A 27,791-nucleotide genomic window follows, 5' to 3' on the forward strand; every position below is an offset into this window, starting at 1 on the left:
TCAGCAGTGAACATTACAGGGAAGCCATTTCATTAGCCTTTAGCAGTGAAACATTACAGAGAAACCATGACAGCGCATTACACATACTTTTCCTATTTTTTCTTGACTAAATTCATCACCTCTCTTAACATCAGAATCAGGTTTCATATCACCAGCATATGTCATGAAATTTAACTTTGTGGCAGCAGTACAGTGCAATACCTGATAAATATAGGGAAAAGGGTGAATTAAAGTTTTGCAAATGTATATCAAATAGTTAAATAGTGCAAAGACAGAAATAAAAAAACTAGAGATAGTGTTCATGCGTTTAATGAACATATAGAATGCCCACCCAAGATTCTTTTACCTTGCCATCCTTGTCCTGAAACAGCTGTTCCCAATTAATTCTCCTATTTCCTGCATAATGCTCTTGTAACTTGCCCTGCTCCAATTTAATATTCTCGTGCAAGGTCCAAGCTTATCCTTGTCTACGGCTATCTTAAAACTTAAGCAGTTGTGGTCACTGTTCCCCAACTGCTCACCCCATGAAAAGTCGGTCACCTAGCCAGGCTCATTACACAACACCAGACCAGTACAGCCCTCCTCTTGTTGGACATCAATTTAAGAAACCCTTCTGGATGCACCCAACAAATTCTACCCTATCTAAGCCACTTGCTCTTAGAGGGTCCCAGTTTATATTAAGGAAGTCCTAAAAACAGCCCTATTGTTTTTACAGCTTTCCTTAAACTGTCCACAGTGATTGCACACTTCCTATTTTTGAGTTTGTATTGGCACGTGGCCAAGTGGTTAAGGCATCGGTCTACTGATCTGAAGGTCGCTAGTTTGAACCTCAGCTGAGGTAGCATATTGTATCCTTGAGCAAGGCACTTAATCACACGTTGCTCTGCGACAACACCAGTGCCAAGCTGTATCGGCCCTAATGCCTTTCCCTTGGACAACATTGGTGTCGTGGAGAGGGGAGACTTGCAGTATGGGCAACTGCCTGTCTTCCATACAACCTTGCCCAGGCCTGCACCCTGGAAACCTTCCAAGGCGCAAATCCATGGTCTCACGATACTAACGGATGCCTATATATTTTTGAGTTCTACCCGTAGTGGAATGGAAGTTGTCCTGTCCAAGACCGAAAGAAGCTGCAGAAGATCGTGAACACGGCGCAGCACATCACACAAACCAATCTTCCGTCCTTGGACTCACATTACACCGCATGCTGTCAGAGCAGTGCTGCCAGGATAATCAAGGACACGACCCACCCAGCCAACACACTTTTTGTCCCTCTTCCCTCCGGGAGAAGGCTCAGGAGCCTGAAGACTCGTACGGCCAGATTTGGAAACAGCTTCTTTCCAACTGTGATAAGACTGCTGAACGGATCCTGACCCGGATCAGGGCCGTACCCTCCAAACATCCGGACCTGCATCTCGGTTTTTTTGCACTATCTTACTTTTCACTTTTCTATTTTCTACTTCTGATTTATAATTTATTTTTTTAATATCTACTATCGATTTGTAATCCAGGGAGCAGGAAGCGCAGAATCAAATATCACTATGATGATTGTACGTTCTAGTATCAATTGTTTAGCGACAATAAAGTATAAAGTATAGTGACTCAATGGACAAGCCTCCCATTCAGTCTCCTGAGTGAATCTGTGATATTGTCCCTGAGTAGTAGTACACCATCAGTTGATGTTCCAAAGGCGTGCTTCAGCATGACTGCGAAGAAGATGCCAAACAGGGTAGGGGCAAGCACACAGCCCTATTTCACACCGCTGCGGATGTTGAAGGCCTCCAAAGAAGAGACCATAAGACAAAGGAGCAGAAGTCGGGCATTCGGCCCATCGAGTCTGCTCCGCCATTTTATCATGAGCTGATCCATTCTCCTATTTAGTCCCACTCCCCCACCTTCTCACCATAATCTTTGATGCCCTGGTTACTCAGATACCTATCAATCTCTGCCTTAAATACACCCAATGACTTGGCCTCCACTGCCGCCCGTGGCAACAAATTCCATAGATTCACCACCCTCTGACTAAAAAAATTTCTTCGCATTTCTGTTCTGAATGGGCGCCCTTCAATCCTTAAGTCATGCCCTTTTGTACTAGACTCCCCCATCATGGGAAACAACTTTGCCGTATCCACTCTGTCCATGTCTTCACCCTGCTCCGTCTCCGCTGGCTGGGCCACGTACACCGCATGTCAGACGGGAGGATCCCGAAAGACCTGCTGTATGGGGAACTGGCCTCCGGCAAGAGAGCACAAGGGCGGCCCCATCTTTGTTTCAAAGACGTTTGCAAGAGAGACAAGAAGTCACTGAAAATGAACATCGAGAGGTGGGAAGACTTCGCAAGTGATCGCTCTCACTGGAGGCTGGAACTACGCAGAGGTCTAAAAAGAGAAGAGAAGCTGAAGCTTGCTGCTGAAGAAAAGCGCACTCGTCAGAAAAACAGCACCAAGACAACACTGGAGGACAGTGCCTTCAAGTGCAGTTGATGCAGCCAAGACTGTCACTCCTGTGTGGGCCTCTACAGCCACAACAGATGCTGCTCTAACGCAGACCGAAGCAAGATTTTCCAGGCGCAGATCCATGGTCTCACGAGACTAACGGATGCCACCAAGTAGTAGTACAACTCCACACACCCCTCCCTATCTTACCTCCCCCTCTATCTTTTCTAAAACATTGAAACCCTGGGACATCGAGCACCCATTCGTGTCCCACTCTCAACCGGTCTCTGTTATGGTTACAATATCATAGAGCATGAATCAGTACATGGAACTAAGCTGATCACCTCTACCTATAATAGTCCTACCATTAAGATACACACATTTCAAACTATCCATCCCATTGTATCTATCACTTTGCTCCTGCTTATTTTTACTAGCCCTGGCATCCACCTTCCTCTTTAGCTCTCCATTTTTCTGCCCAGGTGCTATTTAATCCCTTCTGTAGATACTGCCTGCCTTGCTGAGCTCCTCCAGATTTCTGTTTGTGGTGCTCACAACAAACACTGCTATGTTGAATGAGCTGACCTTTCATGAGATTTGCAAACTGAGGCCCAGTCTGCTCAAGCATCACACGGTACGACTTTGAAGAAAAGAGAGCTTTCCACAGCATCTTTTACAATATCTACCCCTCACTGAAACAGGCCACCTAGCTATGACCATGGTGCCGTTCGTGGAAGTTGACTAGGGCAATTTGGCTACTACGAATCCCACAACAGGAATTACCCTTCAAAAGGACTTCATTAGTTTAAAAGTGCTTTGGAGTAAAAAAGATACTAAAATAAAAGGATTTTTTTTTTAAAGCCAAAATCCTTTTGAAAATCCATGTACCCAAACCTCTCCATTACCTCATCAAGTACACTTAGCAAGAATGTAATCCTGTAAAAGTTTTGCTGACAACATCACTTGACTTGACAAGTGCTTGCTACAAAGCCGTCTCCTTTCTGAATGAGGCAGCCTCCTCTCGAGCAAGTCCTGGCCAGAATTGAGGTTAGTGCCTGCTTTTAAGATTCGTGACTCAGTCCCCACCACAGACTAGCTGGAGGCTACTAGCAGCAGAAAGGAGACAGTGAACAATTACTAGGCAGGTGAGTACTTTGAGCTTTGATATCCTGAAAGTATTTCCCTTATGAAGCCGAGTTCCAGTGAGGAAGGGTCAGCTTATTGCAAAGAGAGAAATAAATGAAGGAACACGCCAGGTGTGTTAGTTTGAACCAATTCAAATTATCTTCTTGAAGAGTTGCCAGCCTGTGGTGAAGTCGCCCTTACAGTTCTGGGCACTGCTTGGCCATCGAAGGGCTGATTAGATTAGATTAGATTCAACTTTATTGTCATTGTGCCGAGTACAGATACAAAGCCAATGAAATACAATTAGCATCTGACCAGAAGTGCAATAAAAATTATAAAATATCTGCAAATAAAAAGTAAGTGCTACAGCACACAAATATAAAAGTACTGAGACAGTCCAATATGGGTGCAACACTGCTTAGCGCTGTGATGTGAGGTTCAGCAGGGTCACAGCCTCAGGGAAGAAGCTCTTCCTGTGCCTGCTGGTGCGGGAGCGGAGGCTCCTGTAGCGCCTACTGGATGGGAAGAGAGTAAAAAGTCCATGGTTAGGGTGAGATGCATCCTTGATAATGCTTTTCGCCCTGCCCAGGCAGCATTTATGGTAGATGTTCTCAATGGTGGGCAATTGGGTGCTGATAATCCACTGGGCAGTTTTCACCACACACTGGAGTGCTTTGTGATCCGATACGGGACAATTGCCAAACCACACTGAGATGCAGTTGGTGAGTATGCTCTCAATGGTACAGCAGTAAAAGTCCGTCAGTATCCTGGGACAGAGGTGAGCTTTCTTCATGTTCCGCAGGAAATAAAGGCGCTGTTGCACCTTTTTGATCAGGATGGAGGAGTTCAGGGTCTATGTGAGATCCTCAGAAACGTGGACACCAAGGAATTTGAAGCTTGATACACTACAGCTCCATTGATGTAGATGGGGATGAGAGTGTGGCTCCTAGCATACCTGAAGTCCACAATGATCTTCTTGGTCTTCTGGGTGTTAAGGGTCAGGTTGTTGTCGGCAAACCACGCAGCCAGGTGCTGGACCTCATCCCTGTAGGCCATCTCGTCATCCCCTCTGATCAGGCCAACCACAATGGTGTCATCTGCAAACTTGATTATGGAGTTAGAACCATGTACAGGAACGCAGTCATAGGTGAAAAGGGAGTACAGAAGAGGGCTCAGCACACAACCTTGAGGCACACTGGTGTTCAGGGTGAGAGTGGAGGAGGAGAGGTTGTCTAACTTAACTGATTGGGCTCTGTTCGTCAGAAAGTCCAAGGTCCAATTGCAGAGGGATGAGCTGATACCAAGCTGGCGAAGTTTGGCGATCAGCTTGAAGGGGATCACGGTATTGAATGCCGAACTAAAGTCAATGAACAGCAATCTGACTTAAGAGTTGGGGCTGTCCAGGTGGGACAGGGCAGAGTGAAGTGCCGTGTAGATGGCGTCCTATGTAGACCTGTTGGTGCGACAAGGAAATTATTGGGGGTCCAGCTTAGTGGGCAGACAGGATTTCAGATGTGATAGAACCAGTCTCTCAAAGCACTTTACAATGATGGGGGTAGGTGCAACTGGACGGAAGTCATACAGGTCCGTGGCAGTGGAATGCTTCGGCACTGACATGATGGTGGCAATCTTGAAGCTTGTGGGGACAACTACCTGGGCCAGGGACAGATTGAAAATGTCTGTGAAGACCCTGGCCAACTGCCCTGCACAGACTCTGAGCACACGGCCAGGTATTCCATCCGGACCAACTGCCTTCCGTACATTCACCCTGCTCAGGGTGGCATAAACGTCGGAGGTGGAAAGTGAGAGAGACAGTTCACCAGGTGGGAGATCCGCTTTGAGGATGGCCTCCTTGTTCTCTTGGTCAAGACGAACGTAGAAATAATTGAGCTCATCAGGGAGGGAAGCAGAGTTGGAAGGGGGCACAGTATTAGGTGGTTTGAAGTCTGTAATGACCTGTATGCCATGCCACACGCGCCGGGGGTCCGAGGAGTTGAAATGCTCCTCGATCCTCTGTTTGTATGTGTGTTTGGCCAGAGAGATTCCCCTCCTCAGATTGGCCCTGGCTGAGCTGTAAGCCTCCCGGTCTCCAGGCCTGAAGGCTAAATCTCTGGCTTTGAGCAGGAGGTGAACCTCTCTGTTCATCCATGGTTTCTGATTGGGGAAAACTTTTATTTGTTTTTGTGACGTCACTCTATCTACACACTTGTTGATGTGCTCAAGGACAGAGTTGGTATATAAGTCAACGTTAATCTGAGAGTCTGTGATGGCATGGACAGCAAACGCGCTCCAGTCTGTGTGCTGGAATTGGTGCTGAAGAGCAGAGTCAGCACCCTCCAGCCAGACCTTAATAGTCTTCATTGTGGGTTTCACGCGTTTAATGACTGGGCTATACTTGGGAAGCAGAAACAATGAAAGATGGTCGGACTGTCCCAGGTGGGGGAGGGTAGTGGCTTTGTAAGCATCAGTCACATTTGTGTAGACATGATCTAAGGTTTTATTGCCCCTTGTGGTGCATGATACATTTTGGTAAAATCTTGGAAGCACGGTACGTGGGTTACAATGATTAAAGTCCCCAGCAACAATAAAGGCTCCGTCTGGATGCAATGTCTGCAGCTTGCTAACAGCGGCACTGAGGTCTTTCATGGCTACTTTAGCATTAGCATCCGGTGGAACATAAACTGCGACAGCAATGATGCATGTAAACTCTCGTGGTTGATAAAAAGGTCTGCACTTAATAATCAGGTATTCCAGATCAGCAGAGCAATAAGTATCAGCAATGGTAGAGTTAGTACACCATGATCCACAACCAAACAAAAGGAAATTGAATTAAATACATAGGTAGAGAAAACAAAACCTGAGAGAATCACACTCACAAGACATTCTGCAGATGCTGGAAATCCAAAGTAACACACACAAAATGCTGGAGGAATTCAGCAGGTCAGGCAGCAGCTATGGAGAAGAATGAACAGTCCACCTTTCAGGCCAAGACCCTTCCCTGATTAAGGTTCTCAGCCTGAAACATTACTGTTTATTCCTCTCCATAGCCATTGCCTGACCTGCTGAGTACCTCCACTTCTTTTGCATGTTACTGAGTGTTGTGTCTGTGCACAATTACACACAAAATAAAAGCATGCAGACAGGAGATGGTGTATTCACATGGCAGCGAGTGAGAACACACATATGTAGACAACAGTGCATGCGCAGACAACAGATCAATATATAGTGCTGGGGGAGGGGGGTTATTGTTCTAAAATAAATAGATCCATACATTATACTTCTGCCTTTAGATTAATGCAACATAAAACTATATACGTGCAAAACATTCAATAACAGTCTACAACTAACTTCACAGTTCTGAAGGTTCAGTCTTTTGGGTGGTTCTCTTTCAGTATAGCACCCTTTAGACCTGTGGAGTGGCATCAGGTTTGGTAAGCGCCTTGTCAACAATAACGTTCTCACTGCGCCTCTGGGCCCGTGGAGTGGTACAGGTGTCCCCCGCTTTTCGAACGATCGCTTTATGAAACCTCACTGTTAAGGGTACATTTACCTGCATTAGTACCCTGTTTTCGCTTTCAGAAGGTGTTTTCACTGTTACGAAAAAAAATCAGTGCGCGATAAAAAATCAGCGCACAATAAAAGGCAGTGCGCGTCCTGAGCAGCCGCTCTCCCCGGATTCGGGACGGCATTGCTTTAACATGAGCCTGCGAGCAGTTGTTTGCAAGATGAGTTCTATGGTATCGGAAAAGCCTGAAAGAGCTCGTAAGGGTATTACACAGCGTAAAACTAGACATAATTAAGCGTTTTGATCGTGGTGAACGAAGTAAGGACAACGTGAGTTTGGCTTGTGGAAGTTGACGAACATGATGTTGAAGAGGTTTTGGCATCCCATCACCAAGAACTGATAGATGAAGAGCTGAAGCAATTGGAAGAAAAAAGGATAACAATCGAAACCAAATGAGTAATGATAAAGTACGACTTTAATTTTGAAAGGGTACATCGGTTTAGGGGATATTTGCAGGATGGTTTGAGTGCTTACAAAGAACTGTGTGATAGAAAAATGCGCGATGCTCAGCAGTCAAGCAAGCCTTCCACATCAGCCACAGCAGACAACAAACCTTGACCTTCGACATCGAGGCGGGCAGAGATAGAAGAAGATGAGCTGCCTGCTCTAATGGAAACAGACGATGAGATGACACCCCGGTGTCCCACCACCTCAACCCCCAGGCCACGGACAGATACCGATTCACAGAGAATGCAACGGTAGTCGAGAGGCACACAGCACATCTTTAAGAAAAAAGCTGAAATAAACATGCTAATTAATTAGGTGCCACCGACACGTAAATGTTGGCCCAGATCAAAGGCGATGCAATCGGCACTGATCTGGGCCGGAAATTGGCACTGATCTGGGCCGGCAATTACGTGCCAGGCAGCACCTAATAAGCATGTTTGTTTTCGGCTTTTTTCTTAAAGATGTGCTGTGTGCCTCCCCGCTACATCCCTGCGTGCTTCGTGGCAATGTACCACTCAGCAGCCTGGAGGGTGGGGGCCACTGCACCACCCAAACTCCAACTCAGCCTAACACACCATCATCCATGTGCTTGGTGCTGTCTTCCCGATTCCAGTAAATGATACTACACTGTACATACATTATTTCTACTTTATATAGGCTGTGTATTTTTACATGTTATTTGGTATGATTTGGCAGCTTCATAGCTTAAAGGTTACTAGAGAGCGCTTGCGTGAAATTTTCTGCCAACGGCGCTTGCGTGAGATTTTCGCTACGGAGAACAGTTCAGTAATGATTGTGGAAAAGTATTTCTACTTTATATAGGCTGTGTATTTATCATATCATTCCTGCTTTTACTATATGTTACTGTTATTTTAGGTTTTATGTGTTATTTGGCATGATTTGGTAGGTTAATTTTGGGTCTGCGAACACTCACAAAATTTTCCCGTATAAATAAATGGTAATTGCTTCTTTGCTTTACGGCATTTTGGCTTACGAACCATTCCACAGGAACGCTCTACCTTCGGATGGCGGGGGAAACCAGGTTTGGTAGGCATCTTGTTTAAGACAACGTTCTTGATATCTGGTATCGCGTTGCTGTCAGTGACATCATCACTGAGAGGCAAGTCCAGTGACTGTAATGCATCTGTATTGTTGGATGCAGTCAACTCAAGTGTGTTCTTTGGTTGAGCATCCAGTATCTGGTCCGCATGATGTTTCCATCTCAAACATCCACTGTACATCAGTGGTCCAGTTCGTGTAGCCATCCTACCACGTGTCCACTTGTCTTCTCAGTAATCACACAATAAGATTTCCTGTCCAATCGCGAAGCTCCTTGCTGCTTCACTTGGCAAATAGCTGAACTGTTTATTCTGCATTTCCCTCCGGAAGTCTGGTTTCAGGAGGTCTATGCGACATTTCAGATTCCTGTTCATGAACAGCATTGCATCAGAGTTCCGATACACAAAAAGGAAGCTATCTGCCTTGTACTGTAGAGAAATGCCCTCCTTGTCCATTGCTTTAACGGGCTTCTTGAAGGTTTGGATAAACCTTTCAGCTAACCCATTCATTGTTGGGTAGTGAGGAGCTGACTTGAAATGTTTGATGCCATTTTTCTTCATGAAGAGCCAGAATTCTTCTGATATGTATTGAGGTCCATTGTCACTTACAATTTGCTTGGGTAAGCTGTTTCAGGCGAAGATATACCTCAGAGCGGAAAGAGTCTTTGCTGACGTGGTTGACTTCATTGGTATAAACTCCGGCCACTTCAAATGAGCATCTTCAACCATCAGAAACAGATACCAGGAATGGCCCAGCAAGGTTAACATACTCTTTGCCATAGTGATGACACCGACTCCTATGGATGTAACGGTGCCTGAGGGGGTGCATTTTGATCTTCTTGAATCCCGAACAGCTTTTGGACAAGTCTTCAATCGGTTTATCTATTCCTTTCTCAATCACCTTCTCATTAGCATTAAGCCACTGTACCAGTCTCTGGTTAATGCCACCATTTGGGCTGCTGTTGCCTGTTGATGTCACACTAAGAGCTTTGATTGAGTGCCAGTCTAGTTGGATTTTTCTCATCCATTCATGTCCAAAAAGTGCTAGCCCTCCACTTTTCAATTCACAAATCTCTAACTGCTGTGTTTGGCTTCCATACATCATATTTACTTTCAGTTTGCTTTGGAAGACGCTTTTTGCCTGTGTAGGTCTTTAGCTTTGAGGTCTTCTCTAATGGTATCTTAGTAAACAGTCTGATGTAGACAGCCTCTGGAATTATGGGCAAAGCTGACACTGTATCCAGCTCCATTTTCAGTTTTACACCAGACACATCTATTGTGATCCAGATGATTTTGTGATCTGCTTCAGTTATACTATGCAGTTCCAGGCATGACAGTTCACCTTTGACAGACTATGTTGTCTGATTGTTTTACATTTGGTAACTTCATGCATTTGCTTAGTTTTGTGTTGAGACTTCTCACTCTGTTGTGCTTTTTGCCTGCCTTGCATATCCTCTGACCTTGTTTGGAACACTTTCTGCAGACTTTTTCTTTGAACCAACAGTCATTGGCATCATGGGAGGATTTGCCACATCGATAACATCTTTGGCTCTTTGCACTATTCAGGGAAATCTTCTGCATTTCACATTCTAACCTCCTTTTCTGCAATTCTGCTGCATCTTTCACTGCAGTCTCCAATGATATTGTAATGATCAATGCCCATTCAATGGTCAGCTCTCTTTCAGACAGTAGCTTTGAGTGCTTTGACCATGCATGGCACATACAAGCCCATCCCTTAATCATCAGAAAGTCCATCTCTAAAGTCACAGTATTGAAAAAGTTTACAGTTCTGCAATGTATTCAGAAATGCTTTCATCTTTTGACTAGTTCCTTTTGTAAAACCTACACTTCTCAGATATTGCCAACTGTTTAGGGCTCACTTGATTTTGTAAAACTGTAACAATTTTGTTGAATGTCTTGCTTATGGGCTTTGTAGGGGTTACTAAGTTGCGTAAGAGACTGTACACCCCTGCACCCATTAAGCTAAGACTGGGGACTTTCTTTTGTTTCTCCATATTGTTCGCATTACAATACAGTTCAACTCTCTCAATATACGACTTCCAGCCTTCAGTAGAGCTATCATATTCATTTGGATGGTTTTGTTGGCCATCCTCAATTCCTCCTGAACTGAATGACTTGCTAGGCAATATCAACCCCTCAGGTCAAGGTCATAGCACAAGTATGTTGGAGTGCAAGTACAATGAAACACTTGCTTGTAGCAGCACCAGAGGCATGTAGACACAAACACACAGAATATAAATTATTATGTATATTTATTACACAAACATGAAGATAGATGAAAAGACAATGAAAAAAACAAGACAGAGCAGTAAAAAAAAAAAAAGACAAATAAGGACATGTCTATTATATTGCAAGAAGTGGTCTGTAGTGTTCCATTGCAGTAGTAAGCTAGGGTTGTTCAGGATGGTTCAAGATGCTGATAGTTGATGGAAAGTAGCTGTTCCTGAATAGGTATGGTGTGGGACTTCAGGCTTCTGTACCCCTTGCTTCACGGTAGCAATTAAAAGAGGAGATAACATTGGTGGTGCAATCCTTGATGGTAGATGCCACCTTGTTGAGGGAGCACCTCCTCTAGATGCTGCCAATGGTAGGCAGGGCTGTGTCCATGATAGATCAGGCCGAATCCACAACTCTCTGCAGCCTCGTGTTACTATGCATTGGAATTACCGTACCAGGCTATGGTCAGGATACTTTTTAAAAAAATACATCTCTACAAGTTTGTTCAATTATTTTGTGAAATTCCAAATCCCTTTAAGCTTCTAAGAAAGAAAAGGCAATGGTGCACCTTCTTTGTAATTGAGTCTATGTGCTGGGCCCAGGACAAGTCATCCGAGATGTTTGCACTCAAATGTGCGGCTGCTTACTCTCACCACCTCTACGTGCCAGTCTCACTGGTGGGTCAGTCTCCCAACTTCCACTTCTGAAGTTAACCACAATAGCCAGGGTAGCAGATTACCTCTCTTGGAGGGCATTAGTGAACAAAGTGGCCTTTTAAATGTAGTTTCATACAACATAGGGAACAAGAGAGGAATAAGTAAAACAGCCCCTCCACCTTTCAATATGATAACAATGCATCCTGCCATAGATCAGTGACTTCTCCCACCAACTTCCCATGCACTGACTCCAAAGTTATTTGTCCATCTGCCAACCTCCACACTGAATATATAGTGCCTTGAAAAGTATTCAGCCCCACAACTGTATTCACATTTTACTGTCTCATTCTCCAAATTTAAAATATATTGAAGTAGGATTTTCCAGCTAATCTATGTGCATTATGTCCAATCAAAAAATTCCAAAACAGGTCAAATTACAAAAAAATTATCAACCAAAATTGAGTGCTGAAGTATTCATCTCCTTTGCAATTACTGTGCTAACTTTCCTCAGTTGCATGATACTGTACATATTACCTTACCAACTCACCCAATTTGTTGATGTAGAAATTTGGAGGATGACTTGAATAAATACCCTCTCTCTGTATGGTAGATTTTCAACAGGCAAATGAAAATGAAGACAAAAGAGCATTCAACACAAATCAGGGAAATGATAGAGAAGCACAGATCTGGGGAACAGTACAAGACCACCTCAAAGGCATGGATCATACCTCGGAGCTCAGAGCAGTCCATCGTGAAAGAGTGGAAAATATGAAGCCACAGCCACACTGTCTAGGTCAGGCTGCCCTCTTAAAGTTAGTCACTAGAGAAGAATGGCACTTGTAAGAGGGGCTACTCAGTGAGCTGCAGGAGTCAGTGGCTGCAACTGAAGATGAAGTTCATGGCTCCACAATCTTTAAAGCCTTGCACAAAAATGGTACTTATGGAAAAGTAGCAGAGTAGAAGCCTTTTCTTGCCCATGAAGATTTTGCATAGCACCACTTAGAAGATGCTGTAAAGACGTGGAAGAAGGTCTTGTGGTCAGATGAGACTAATGTGCAACTTTTTGGCCTCAACACTAAGTGGTATGTGTGACTTAAATCTAATACAGTCCAGTAGCCAGGTAACACTGTCTCTACTATAAAGTATGGCAGAGGTAGTATCATGCTATGGGGGATGATTTTCAGCAGCAAGGACTGGAAAACTGGTCAGGATTGATAGGAAGATGAATGCTGCTAAATCCAGAAAGATCCTGTACAAAAATCCTACTAGCCCCTGCTAGTAAGCTTAAACTGGGGAGGGAGTGTGTCTTTCAGCAGGACGACAACCCAAAGCACACTGTTAGAGCAACCATGGAGTGGCTTCAAATGAAAAAATTTGATGTCCCTGAGTCAGAGTCCTGACCTTAACCTAACCGAACATCTCTGGCAAGACCAAGGTTGCTGTCCAGCGGTACTCTCCTAACCTTGCACAGCTTAAGCAATCTTGCAAGGAGGAATGAGCAAATCATTTCCGTGATGCTGTGACCAATCCAAAAACACTGCTGCTGACATAGGTGGTTCAACTAAGTACTGAGCAAAGGGGGGGGGGGGGGGGCGGGTTTGGCGGGGAACTCTTTTAAACTTCTGACATTTCAGGGTTTTTCCAGTCTTTATTTTATCATCCTTTACAATTTTCCCTGTTTCTGGGCTCTACCATGGGGAAAAGAGAAGCATGTGATTCACAAATAAAAATTGCCAGTTAAATTGATGAAATTCCCTGGTTGTGAACAAAGGGTTGGGGGCTGAATACTTTTACAAGGCATGGGATCTAGTGACTCCATTGCCACAGCTCTCTGATAATTCTGAAGGTTCAAGATCCTGAGGGAAAAAAAAAATCTATGAAATGGGCAATCCCTAATTTAGAAATGATGCGCCACAAAGGAGAATCATCCTTTCAGCATTCCTCCTGGCAGTCCCCTATAGATTCTTGTTTCCACAAAGTCACCCCCTCCATTCTTCTGAACTCCAATCATTATAGGCTCAGCCTCAGATTCAGATTTATTATCACTGGAGTATGTCTAGAAACGGGTTGCAAAACATAATAAAAAAGCAAAATTACAATAAGAGTATACAATTAAATAAGCAGTGCAAAAAAAGAGCAAAGAAAGAAAAAGAGACAATGTACATGGGGTCATTGTCCATTCAGAAATCTGATCATGGTGGAGAAGAAGCCGTTCCTAAAACATTGAGTGTGTGTCTTCAGGCTCCTGTACCTCCTCCTTGACGGTATCAAAGAGAAGAGGGCATGTCCCGGGGGTGATGGGGTTCCTTAAGGATGGTTGCTACCTTTATGGGGCATCACCTTTTGAAGATGTTCTTGATGCTGGGGAGGCTAGTGCCCAAAATGGAGCTGGCCAAGTTTGCAACTTTCTGAAGCTTCTTCCAATCCTGTGCAGTGGCCCTTCCAAACCAGGTGATGATGCAACCAGTTAGAGTGCTCTCCACGGTATATCTGCAGAAATTTGCTGAAGACTTTGGCAACGTACGAAGTCTTTTCAAACTCCTAATGAAATACTGCCACTGTTGTGCCTTCTTTGTAATTGCATCAATATGTTGAGCCCAGGATAGATCCTTAGAGATGTTGACCCCAGCTATTTGAAACTGCTTACCTTTTCCAGTCATTGGGTTGCAGCGTTGCATCTGAAATGGAGGTGAGCCGTGTTTCTGTGAAGCAAAGTACACAGCAGTCCCTGATGTCCCTCTGGTACTGTGATCCTGCTCTGGGGCCTTCTGTTTTATTTGCCAGAGACGGTACATTCGCCAACAGGATCGTCAGGAGTGTAAGTCTAAAGCCTCTGTGTTTCAATCATACCCAAAGACTGACACACCTTCCCTGCTTCCGTTTTCTTAAGGGGGAACTGTACTCACAACTCGAGTCTGCCACCCAGGGTCTGTCGATTTTGAGGATAGAGAGATTTTTTTTTGAATGTCTTAAAGTAATGTTGCTTACTGAAGTACCCATGGCTGTGACTGTGGATTTCAGATGTAGTAGTCCTAAATAGGAATATTTGATGATTCCTATCAGAGCTGCATGCAAAGTGTTGCCACTTATTGGCATTATCTTTAACTTTGACCTGCGCAATCTTTCCTCAAGTGGCTACCTCTGATTCAGGAATCAACCATGTGAAATTCCTGAGCTTCTCCAATGCAAATACTGTATAACCTTAGAGACTGAAACTGTGCACAGTAATCTAGATGCCAGCCTCACCAGAGTCCAATAAAATTGTATCAAAGCTTCCCTACCTTTATACTCCATACTCCTAGCAATAAAGGCAAACATCCCATTAGTATGTCTCATTACCTTTTGTATGAGACCTTTTTGCATTTCATACACCCTTTGTACCATGCTGTTTTCTATAGTCACGAATTTAACAACTGACTTGTTCATTACCTTCCAAAATGGATAACCTCATCTTCCCACGTTATACTCCATCTGCCACTATCTTGCCAACTCACTTAACCAATCTATAAGCCAAGTTAACCTATCTGTAAGCCAGCTGGTGGGGAGGATATTGTGCCCTTACATCTTGCTCACCAAACTATTTCTACATCTTCAGCAAATGTAGCTGTAGTACACTTGCCCTCTATCTATAGTATCAATATAAAGTGGACAAAATTGAGGCATCCTATTGGATTTACTGCTAGTCCAGGTATTACTCAATTACCTTACACCATCCATTTACTCTACTCATAATAATCCCAATATTTATTCTCACACAATTTTATCGGCTCCTTCCGGATTTCACACTCACTTACCCATTGAAGGCTATTTTGGGGAGCCAGTTCACCTAGTGACCAGCACATCTTTAGACGTGGGAGACCAGAGCACTCAAAGGAAACTCACGCAGGCACATGCAGGACACATTGTGGATGGCAGCCAAGGCTGGGATTGAACCAAGGCCTCTGGTTCTGAGAGATAGCCCTCTACCAGCTCTGCCACTGTGCCACCCAACCCCATTACATTCCTAAAGAGCTTAAACTTATCAATAATATTTCCCTTACCGAGAAGCACATCAACCCCATTTGATTGCCTTACTATTTTCTAAAAGTCCTGCTATTACCTCCTTAATAATGGGTTCCAGCATTTGCCCCACTTACTACTGAGCTTACTGATCTGTAGATTCCTGCTCCGTCTGCCTCCTTTCACAAGTAGTGGCATTCTATTTGCAGCTTCCAGTACTCCAAAACATGGAACAGTACATCACAGAAACAGGCCCTTTGGCCCATCATGTCAGTGCTGAATGTGATGCCAATCTAATTCAGCCATTATTTGCATCCCTCCATCCTCTGCCTGCTCCTGTGCCTAAATGTCTCACAGAATTTGATATCTATCTGTCCTATATCAATACACCTGGCAGTTCGTTCCTGTGTTCTCCTTTCTGTGTAAAAAGTTATATATCTTTGGATCTTTAGTCTAGTTCCTTAGTTTGCTAGCCTGGTAGTTTAACTGCTCTACCACACACTGAAATTTCAGATCACTAACAGGAGCGTCACCCATTCTTCGTGACTAAAATGCCTGGAGCCTTTTTCTTAAATCTCTAGATTCTGAACAAAAAGCTATTTTGACTCACTGCTTGACTGACCTTCCATTATTTTCCACAAACTTTACCTCATCTGCAACTTAGCTCCTCATGTCCTAAGTGACCCTTTGTCCTGGGGCAGTGTTAGAACTTCCACACTAAAATTTGAACTGGGTCTCTTTCCACAGATGCTGTCAGATCTGCTAAGTAATTCCAGAATCTTGGTCATTCATTACAGACGTCCAGCATCTGCAGTTTTTTTTAAATTTTATGTGATCCAGCAGGCAATTAAGAGAGCAAATGGGACCTTGGGCTTTCCTGCACAATGAGTCAATTCCCCAAAACCAATCCACGAAGATGTGAACCCTGGAAAAGCCAGATCAACTTAGTGAATCAGAATCAGGTTTAATATCACTGACATGCCACTAAATGTCTTGTTTTGAGGCAGCAGCACAGCGCAATACATAAAGAAAATCTACAAATTACGATAAGAAACAGTGGATTCCAGCTAATTGGGCAGTTAGTTGAGGTAGCCACTTATTTGGACCAACTCTTAAAGAACAAAAACTAACTGAGAAAATGCTGGAATTTTCTTTGTTTACCCGGGACATTATGCTGCTTAATTGGGGGCAATAGACTGTTGTTGAACAGTTTCTAACTAGCATCAGAAATGTGCACTTTTGTGGCCGTTAGACACCACACCAAGCTTAGAGCAAAAAGTTTTTCAATTGCGTCAGTTGTATGTGCTTGCGTTCACTGTCACTGATGGTGAGAAATAATCAGTCAGACAATTCAGAGCTGTTTTGCTCACTGTGGTTTCAAGCATTTGGGCTTGGAGATGCCAGAAACAGCCAGAAGTGAAAATTAAACAATTTCATTAACTCAACAAGTTAGGCACTATGAAGTCTCTGAAGGTATCAACAATCATCTTGAATGTTACAATGAAAATGAAGAAAATGATGAGAATACAATCATCGATAGCATTGTATGAAGGCAGTCCATTATCTACATGAGGTGTCTGCGTTTTTTAAAAAATTTTACAATCAAAATAACGCAGCAGCATATGCCGAATTCCTCTGCCAGTAACTATTAGGAACTGATACACAGTTTTATAGTAGTGTAGTAGTATTGTTAGTGTTCTAATTTGTACTGCATTTCATTTAAATACACAATTTGTTACTTAGTTTGTCTGTCTTTTTTTTAATCTTTTTAACCATTTCCATGAAACTTCGGCTAATTGGGGCAGCTGCTTAATTGTCCCAAAATGTCCCAATTAACCAGAACCCATTGTATACAAAATTAAATTAAATCAGTAGTGCAAAAAGGGAGCAGAAATAGTGACGTAGCATTCATGGTTTGTTTACATGGACCATTCAGATATTTGATGGTGGCGGGGAAGAAATTGTTCCTGAAACAAATAAATGGGACTTCAAGTGCAAGTTTAATTGTCATGCAACCATATATGAATACAGCCAAACAAAATGGTGTTCCTCTGGGCCCAAGGTGCAAACACAGCATATAGCACCTATATTTACAACAGCAGAAAACTAGAGAACTGTATACAGCTTTGGCCTTCTTATACATGTGCTTTTGAGTAATACTTCCATCTTCAAATATTTTTGTTTTCAAATCCTACCAGCTCCTATCCTCCCTGCTCTGTAATCTCCTTCAGACCAAAGCTTGCTTAGGAATCTGTACTCCTCCGATTGTATCGACTGAATGCTCCAGCAAACTCTTAAAATCTGAAATTCCTTCCCTAAATCTCTCCACCTGTCCACTTGCTCTTCTAGAACAGCAACTACCCTAATATGTAGTTCAGTGTCTAATTCTGTCAACAGTCTTGGGATATTTCACTCTAAACAGAGGAACTACATTAAATTTCTGATGGTAGATGATAATCTTATTGGATAGAAAGAGATTTGAGAAGATTTTCATAAATAGTTGGGCCATGATCCAAATGGAATGTGCCGGCCAAGGTGGGAACCTGTGAGTGGTTGTCTGCAAACACACCCACTTCTAAAGTCATTCCTGAATTACTTCAGTTAATCTATTTGCAAGCATACCAATCCTACTTTATACTTGGAAATTAAAACAATAATCACACAAAAAGACAGCCAAATTCGAGTTCATGTCGTGCTCCAGCTCCCAGTCTTGTAGACAAGGTTACTAATAACTTTCCCAGTAACGTAACACTGAAGAAGAACATGGTAAATCACAAGCAGCAACACCAACAGAAGCTTTCTACAAGTCATTGTGATCTTCTTTTCCATAGTGACCAAGGGTAAGCAGTGGCCTCCATTGCCCAGTATCAGCCTACAGAGGCCAGCACTGATTATTGCATCCCACTGTGGTTAAATACGTCTCCTATGAAAATCAGTCCAACTATCAAAGAGGCAGAGAGTGAGAGGAGTACAGCTCCAGTGACATCTATTTGCAGCATCTCACTCAGGCTGAAGCAACTTCAATCTCCTTGTAACACTCCCTTTGGATCTCCTCCTATTGTCCAGTCCTAACTGATTATATTGGTGTCCCCACATTACAATGTTAAGGAACTCCAGAAACACTAGCTGTCGTTTGCTATCCAAGCACCTTTGGCCTTGGCCAAGCTTGATGAGTAAACCCTTGAGATCACTCCTTGCCATCTTTGATTCTCCAGGTTTAATCATAATGATGGTCTGATGCACTTACACAGACGGACAGGACTATAAAAATCTGTCTCCATGGAAACAGAGTTCATAGCATGTGCTTGAAGAGGGCTGAAATTAAGACCAATCTATGGAAAAATATTTCCACATGCAAGCAGCTGAATTCCTTTACTCTCCTGCAAATGCCTGCAAGAAAATGAATCTCAAGGTTGTATATGGCGACATGGACATACTTTAATAAATCTACTTATACAGCAATGTTTAGGTAGTAAACATCCAAAGGCATTTCCCATAACATGAGTAGACAAAATCTTTGACATCCATCCAGAGGAGAAGGTATGAAGATCAAAAGTTAAGTTGCCGAAATAGAGAGCAAGATACCGTTTACTGAACGCGAAAGCAGGTTCTACTATTTTGGAACATGGACCAATGAGTTTGTTAATGATAAATTCCAAACAGGCTCAGAAAGGATATTTGAGTGGCTGCACAAAACTCGGGATGAACTCCAAAAGGAGAGTGCATTGCAAACAATTAGAGCTGGAATAAAGACAATTTAAAAATTAGATGAGGAATTGTTGCAATCCTTTGAGCTTCAGTCCAAGGAATTAAAACTGTAAGGTCTGCAGTTAATATAATTTCATATATTCATTTGCTTGTCATAGCACAGAATTAGGCTACTCGGCCCATCTAAGCCAAGCTAGCCCAATTACCCCAATTTCACTCTAGTCCTACAACTTGCTGCCATTCATGTGTCACTATATTTCTCATGTGATTCCTTTGCCACTCTGTCCATTATGGGGTGATTTGTGGTAGTACCGGCACATCTTTGCAATGGGGTAGGGGACCTGACCAGCCAAAGGAACCACATGCAGTAACAGAGAAAGCATGCAGACTCCACATAAGCAGTCTGATGGTTCAAAATGAACACGCGAAGCAGCCGCTCTAGTAGCCAACCCACCATGCCCGTCCCATGTCAGTCACCTGCACTTCACTTTGGAATAGTCTTTATCGATGGCGGTGCCACTGTAGTGTAGTGGTCAGCGTGACACTATTACATCACGGGGCAGAGTTCAAAGTTCAATCCCAACACACTCTGTTAGGAGTTATGTCCTCCCCTGTGAACTTGCGGCTTTCCTCGGGATGCTCCAGTTTCCACCCACAGTCCAAAGATGTACCAGTTCATAAGCTAATTGGTCATTGTAAATTGTCCTGTGATTAGGCTAGGGGTAAAAAGACAGGTTGTTGGGAGGTGCAATTTGTTGGACCCGAGGGTCCAATCGCACTGTATCTCTAAACAAAATAGAAAGTACTTCTTTGGTTGTAATGTTGTTTGGACTAGCTTGAAGTAGCTAATGCCTAAAAAAAACACATTAATTGCTTGCCCCGAATGTCCTGTTCCACTCATGCAAACTCACCAGTATTATTACATGAGGCCCAGTGCACACCTGGCCAGACCTGCAGTCGTGAATATCTCAGCCAGCACAGGAGTCTAAGAGATGCAGCTAGATGGCACAGATCCGTCAGTGGAGGTTAACTCAGGTCTGGCTACAGTCTAACGCACCTCCCCTTCATTCAGCTCTGTGCCTGGTCATTGGTGTTTCCATTCCAGGCCACGATATTCCACTGAGGATCAGATACTAATAGGATATTCTCCACTGGGCACCTTTAGAACTTTGTCAATGTTTTAGGTGACATGCCAAATCTTGTAAGTTACAACAGAAGTAGACACACTGTGGCTAAGGTGCATAACTAGTAACATATATAGTAACGTAACTACTGAGCCAATAGTACAGGCAGGTTCAGGACCCCTTTAAGGCAGGCAGTCCAACAACACAATTTGAAGTTATAACAAATTTTATTAACAAACAGAAGTTCTGTTAAAAAATATTGTAATTAGAGAGGAAAGCCAGATTTCAAATAAAATACAGCTCTTGAGTTGCCGTCAGACTGAATAAAGTGCAATAAAGAGTGTTAGGTAAAGTTAGATAAAGTGCATCAGCCTCTCATGTTCATATGGAGATTTAAGACTAGCCGCCAGACAAATACCACAAGCTCAAGTTACTTTGTAAATAAAAGACTAAAGCAGAGACTCACACAAAGACTGACACCGTCCTGTGATGTACAAAAGGAGCTGCATACGGGTACCTCACATGGGTGGATATAGTCCCTGAAATAAATGTTACCACTCACCACCATTACAGACTAGACACTGGCAGAAGCACATGTGGACAGCACATTTTTAAGGCCACCTGCTGGGGGCGGGGGAGAGGTCCCATGCTATTTTCCCTCCTTCTGGAAACAACAGCACACTTTTCTGTTCCACCTGTCTACAATAATGGTTAGGGCTTCAAAATTACTAACCCTCTCCCCCTCTGATCCTCTAATGAGGTCTGGCACTTGAACCTCTGGCTTCTTTCTCCTGTAGCTGATCATCAGCTCTTTGGTTTTGCTAATGCTGAGTGAAAGGTAGTTGTACTGGCACCATTCAACCAGATTTTCATTGCACCTGTGCATAGATGCATTTGTGCACTTGACAATAAACTTGATGCTGACTTTGAAGAGAAATCAGTGTAACCGGTTACATGATTTGAGGGCTATAACCAGTGAACTAAACAGGTACTGCGCAGGGAATTCTATCAGAAAAAGGAGACAAAATAGCTGGTCAGATTGACCTTGGTTACATTGAAAGCCTTGTGGATACAATTGGATGCAGGACTCTTTCAGTTCCCACATAGAATATCTGCAAGAGCAAAGAGCAGAAATTGATTCTGATGGTGAAAATGTCCTTGCACAAAATAATCCTCTACAGGACCACCACAAAGTTATTCAGTCAACTGAAATGGGACCCTGATCACACAGCATATTAGCATATCTTCTCATGACATAGAAAGCAAGAATGGTTTGTTTAGTAAAGTAGCTTAAAAGTTAAAGGTCACTTCCATCTGAAACATTCAGCAATCATGGAGAGGTACACAGTTGGAATTAGGAATCAGGAGTCGGGTAAAGGTCCTTAAGGATCCTAGCTCTGCACTTCACTTTGGTATCTCCTTCCAACGTGCACTGTTGACGAGTTTGTTGGTGGTTTAATGGTTGAGCAAGTGATTAAACAATACATAGACTCTCACATTTAAGTTTGCATGCAAGACTGTGACATTTATGAAAGGGGCACTGTAGAATACAAAAAAATTTAGTCCAAAACCAAGTACAAATATGGCAGCTGCTAACGGTTATAAAGTGGGCACAAGGTCTGGAGTACCCTACCAGAATGCAAAGCTGTCTAGACATCACTGAGGCTGAATTTAGAGTATTGTGTGCAGTCTGGTCACCTGCCTGCAGGAAACAACTCAATAAGCTTAAAAGAGTGCAAAGAAAATTTACAGGGATGTTGCCAGGACTTGAGGACCTGAGTTATAGGGAGAGGCTGAATAGGTTAGGATTTTATTCCCAGGGCATAGAATGAGGGGGAGATCCTATAGTGGCATAGAAGATTCTGAAGGGGTATAAATAGGGTGAATGCATGCAGTATTTTGCCCCTCAAATTGAGTAAGAGTAGAACTAGATGTCGTAGGTTTATGATGAAAAGTGAAACTTCTTCACTAAGACATGGCGTGAGTGTGGAATGAGCTGCCAATGAAAGTGGTAGGTATGGGTTCAATTGTAGCATTTAAGTTTGGATAGGTGCTTGGTATAGAGAGATATAGTCTGGGTCAGCATGGACTAGAAGGGCCAAGGGGCCTGTTTCTGTGCTCTATGACTACCTCAAGTTCAATTTCAAGTTTATTGTCATTTGACTACACATATATACAACTAAACAACCAAACGCAGCATAGGTAATCAGGAAACAGTAAACAGTTCGCTGTCTTAGTGATGAGACCTCAGTGGTGGCAGGGTATTCATTAGTCTCAAAGCCTGGGGGAAGAAGCTGTTACTCAGTCCCGTAACTCCTTGCTGTTAGACAAGATTGTTGAATGGGTGGTCGGGGTCCTCAACAATGTTTCAGACCCTTTGTATAAAACGCTCCCAGTAAATATCACAAATAGGGGGAGGGGGACGCCGGTGATCATCCTGGCAGTTTTTACTGTTCTCTGTAGGGTCCTGTCCGATATCTTGCAGCTTCTGTACCACGCACCACGATCCAGCCAGACAGGACACCCTCGATGGTGCTCCTGTAGAAAGTTGTTAGAATGAGGTGGCGAGCCTTGCACACCTCAATCTTTTCAGAAAGTGTAAACATTGTCACGCCTTTTTGACTAATGAGGAAGGGTTATGGGTCCGGGTAGATGACCATTATGTGCAAACCAAGGGACTTACGTGCTCTTCACTCTCTACACAGCAGAGCCATTGATGTGCAATGGAGAATGGTCAACCTGCACCTTCCAGAAGTCCACAACATCTCTTTTGTCTTGTCCACATTGAAACTCAGGTTGTTGTTCCCACACCATTCAACAAGCCTCTCTATCTCCTCCCTACCTCCTCTCTGTGTGCTGACATCATTGTTGCCGACGAAGCCGACCACCGTCGTATCAACAGCGAACTTGATGACGTGGTTTGAGCTGGATCTGGCAGTGCAGCCGTGAGTCAGCAGTGAACGGCAACAGGCTGAGCACACATTCCGGAGGTGCAGGGGCACCACTGCTCAGCACGATGGAGCTTGAGATGATTCTGCCAACTCGGACTGACTGGGGTCTTTCCATCAAGAAGCCCAAGATCCAGTTTCAGAGATCAGTGTTGAGTCCCAAAGAAGGTAGTTTACCCCCAGCCTCTGTGGAGTGATTTGTTAAATTCAGAGATGAAGTCAATGAAAAACATCCTGGTACACAATGCGTCATTTTCTAGGTGGAACGGGACAGAGTGGTGGGCAGAGGCTATGGCATCAAGACTGAACTGGTTTGAGTAGTAGGCAAACTGGAAAAGGTCCAATGTAGCTGGAAGGTGGGATTTTATATGATCCATTGCCTGCTGCTCAAAGCATCTCATGATGGTTGAGATCAGTGCCATTGGATGATGTTCGTTTAGGTCAGTTACCGTTGCTCTCTTGGGCAAAAGGGTGTTAAAGACGTCCATTAAGACTCTGTTAGCTGGGCCACAGAATCCCCCAGCACCTGACCAGGTATGTTACGTGGCCCCACAGCTCTGCATGGGTTTACCCAACTAGGGTCTTCCTCGCCTCGGCTACGGCCAGACGAAGTGCCTGTTCCTCCGGTGAAGAGGGGACTTCCTTCAATATCACATCATTCATTGTGTCAAATCCTACATAGATGGGATTCAGCCTATTAGGAAGGGAGGCTTTGCTGTTGTTGATATGCCGTGTGGACTTAGAATCTGTATCTGAAGATGGGACCTCCAATAATTGCTGCTTCAAACAGACCACTGCAAGTTATCTAAATTTAACTGTTAGAAAGTGAAAGCAACACTCACAACACGCTGGAGGAACTCAGCAGGTCGGGCAGCATCCGTGGAAACGATCAGTCAACCTTTCAGGCTGGAACCCTTCATCAGGACTGAAGAGGGAAAGGGTCTCTGCCCCTTCCCTCTTCAGTCCTAACAAAGGGTTCCAGCCCGAAATGTTGACTGATCGTTTCCACGGATGCTGCCCGACCTGCTGAGTTCCTCCAGCGTGTTGTGAGTGTTGCTTTGACCCCAGCATCTGCAGAGTATTTTGTGTTTGGAAAGTGAATGCATTTCCTCGCCAAGGAGTCCAAAGACAAGGTAGAGAATCCACAATGCAATCTCTCCACAGAGGGTGAGGTTGCAGTGAAAGACCCCAGAGTGAAGAGACTACACATCAATGAAGGCAGGACAACAGAGAACAGGGTTTCACCGGAGATTCTGCAGATACTGAAAATCCTGAGCGAGACACACAAAATGCTGGCAGCACTCAGCAGGTCAGGCAGCATCTATGGAGGGAAATAAACAGTTGATGTTTCAGGCTGAGACTCTTCATCAGTTTTGGAAAGCAAGAGGACAGAAGCCAGAATAAAAAGTTGGGAGCAGGAGGAGCACATGCTGGCAGGTAATATCTGAGCGCAGATGAGGAAGAAGGCGGGTGGGTGGATGCAGCTGGGATGAAAGAGGCTGATGTGTGAAGCTGGGAGGTGATAGGCGGGAAAACTAATGGGATCAAGAAGAAGGAATTGATAGGCAAGGATAGCAGTCCATGGAAAAAAAGGAAAGAGGTGGAGAACTAGAGGGAGGTGATGGGAAGGCCATGAGAGTGAGAGAAGGGAAGAGGAGGAGTGAGAGGGCCACTAGGATGAGGGAAAACTAGGGTGTAGAAGGGGGAGAAAGCACATGGGAATAATTAGTAGAAGTTAGAGAAATTGGTGTTCATACAATCTGTTGAAGACTATCAAGAAGAAATATGAGTTGATGTTCCTCTAACCTACATTTGGTCTCATTGTGGTAATGTTTATTTTTTACTTACTTAGAGATACAGCACGGGCCAGGCCTCCCCGGCACTACAAGTCACACTGCCTAGCAACCCGCCTGTTTAACCCTAGCCTAATCACAAGACAATTTACAATTAACCTACTAACCGTGAAGTCTTTGGACTGTGGTGGGAAACTGGAACACCTGGAGGAAACCCAGAGCTCACGGGAAGGACATACAAACTCCTTATAGAGGACGCCGGAACTGAACTTCGAATTCTGAAATGCTCTGAGCTGTAATAGTGTCGCAGTAACTGCTACGATATCATGGTGCCCCTTTTGTTTTCAAACAAGGAGTGGAGGCCATGCGCAGTCATGATGTTGCCATGGGAAACACTGTGTTTGTACAGCACTGACACCAGCAGAAAGCAGAACAACCTCAGGAGAACAACATGATTAAATAGTCATTACATCAACATGCAGCCAAGTACCACCAGGGAAGAACAGAGTAAACCTGAAAACGTATCTTGGAAAAGCACTGAGGATTTTGGTGTTATCAGATGTTTATTGAGCCACAATAGTCAGGAAACAGCTCTACCAAATAACCGAGTGCAAACAAGTTCAACCAAGATATTTCTGTAGTTATGAGGAGAGATTGGTTAGACTGGGTTTATTCTCACCAGAACATAGAAGGCTAAAGATTGACCTTATAGAGGTTTTACAAGCTCGCGAGGTGCATTAATTTAAAAAAAGTAGTTTGAGTTTTTACCCCAGGACAGGGAGTCTAGAACAAGAAGGAATAGGTTTATGGAGCAAGAGGTGAAATATAAAAGGGTCATTAAGTCGAAGTATTGAGTATAAGAGTTGGGATGTTATGCTGAATTTGTAGAGACATTAGAGAGGCCTAATTTGGATTATTGCATGTAGTCCTGGTGATCTACCTACAGGAAAGATATCAATAAAATTTAAAGCGTACGGAGATATGGCAGGAACTTGAGCACCTGTGTGTTATAGGAAAGGTTGAATAGGTTAGGACTTTATTCCTTGGGGTGTGGGAGAAGGGGAGATTTAATAGAGGTATACAAAAATATGAGGGGTAGAGATAGGGTAAATGCAAGCAGGCTTCTTCCACTGAGTTTGGGTGAGAATAGGACTCGAGGTCATGGGTTAAGGGTGAAGGGTGAAATGTCTAAGGGGAACTGAGGGGGAATCTCTTCACTCAGATGGTGGTGAGAGTGTGGGACAAGCTTCCAATACAACTGGTAGATGTGGATTTGATTTCTACATTTAAGGGAAGTGCTTTTAAGTGCTTTTCCTAGATATATTTTCAGGTTTACTCTATTCTTCCCTGCATATGGATGGAAGGGGTACGGAGGGCTATGGTCCACATGCAGTTTGATGCAGAATAATAGTTTGGCACAGATCAGGTTGGCCACAGGGCCTGTTTCTGTGCTATAGTGCTGTATGACTCTGGGATCCGAGGAGTAACTGGAACAAGTTACGAGAAGAGGTGGTGAAGGCAAATACTATTACAAAGGTATGGATGGAAAAGAAGGAAGAGGATATGGGCCTAATGCAGGCAAATATTTAGCATACATAGGCTTCAAAGACAAGGAGGTCAGTTCTGTGCTGTACATTTTTATGACTTACACTCATCAATCAATTTGATGGGAAAAGATTGACTTAGAGAAGCTGGTCTAGAAGCATATTTAGTAGGAAAGCAACACTAAGCATACTAATGCAGAAATATTCAACGACATCTATATATGTATTATTGGTCAAAATGTGACTTGTAGTCAGCTGAAAAATCCTTTTAGTTGTCACTTGTCAACCTCATATGCATGAATGAACCAGTCAGTATGAAATAAGATAAATTAGAACAAAGCAGATTTCTGGTCAAGCCAAGTCAGAGCGGCTGGGCAATATCAAATGTAGTAACACTGAAAGTGGACAAGATTCTTCTATGACTTTGTGGCCAAAAAGTGATGACCAAAGCCCTTCACTGCCTCACAGGATCTAGATGAGAGATTGGAAGGAGCCAAGGGTTTCACCAAACCAGATGCTGAGTTGAACAGACGAGAAAAGTCAGCAATACTTGACAAATAAGAGTCCTTTGTTCCTAGCTAAATCATCTCTGAAGGTATTTCAAATGACAGAGAAGAAGATACTGTGGGGTGTAGATCAGTTAGCCAATTAAAGAGAATACTTATAGCTACAGTAACCAAGGAGAAAATCTTTGGAGTATTTTAAGTAATCAGCTGTCCACATTGTACTCACTCGCAATCTCAGGTGAAGGTCCTTAAAGATGGATGCCACACAACATGCCCTCTTCTTGATCCTGCCATGGGGGAGGACATACAAGAGCCTGAAGACCCACATTCAATGTTTTAGGAACAGCTTTTCCTCCTCTACCATCAGATTTCTGATGGGTCCATGAACCCATGAACACATCCTCTTTTGCCCTTCTTTGAAATTTTTGTAACTTATAGTAATTTTTCTATCTCGTGCTGCTGCCACAACGCAACACATTTCATGATACATGTCAGTGGTAGTGAACCCGATTCTGATTCAGATCAGAATCAAATCCAATCAAGTCAAATTTAATTATCATTCAAACCATGCACAGATACAGCTGAACGAGACAGCGTTCCTCTGGGACCACGGAGCAAAATATTCAAAATAGCAAGCAAACATTC

The 27,791-nt window shown here is 43.6% G+C and overlaps 1 long non-coding RNA gene across 1 annotated transcript in view; it reads right to left on the reverse strand.

Annotated features, from left to right (window-relative positions):
- The window catches only part of LOC140208075 (uncharacterized), a 97,642-nt gene extending 76,665 nt beyond the window's left edge, over positions 1-20,977 (reverse strand). The window contains exon 1 of the long non-coding RNA XR_011888667.1: positions 20,822-20,977. This is a non-coding gene — a long non-coding RNA (uncharacterized lncRNA). The remainder of the gene's footprint in view (positions 1-20,821) is intronic.
- Between the last annotated feature and the right edge of the window lie 6,814 nt (positions 20,978-27,791).

This window comes from Mobula birostris, chromosome 2 (assembly GCF_030028105.1).
Source record: "Mobula birostris isolate sMobBir1 chromosome 2, sMobBir1.hap1, whole genome shotgun sequence".
In the NCBI taxonomy this organism is placed as follows: domain Eukaryota; kingdom Metazoa; phylum Chordata; class Chondrichthyes; order Myliobatiformes; family Myliobatidae; genus Mobula; species Mobula birostris.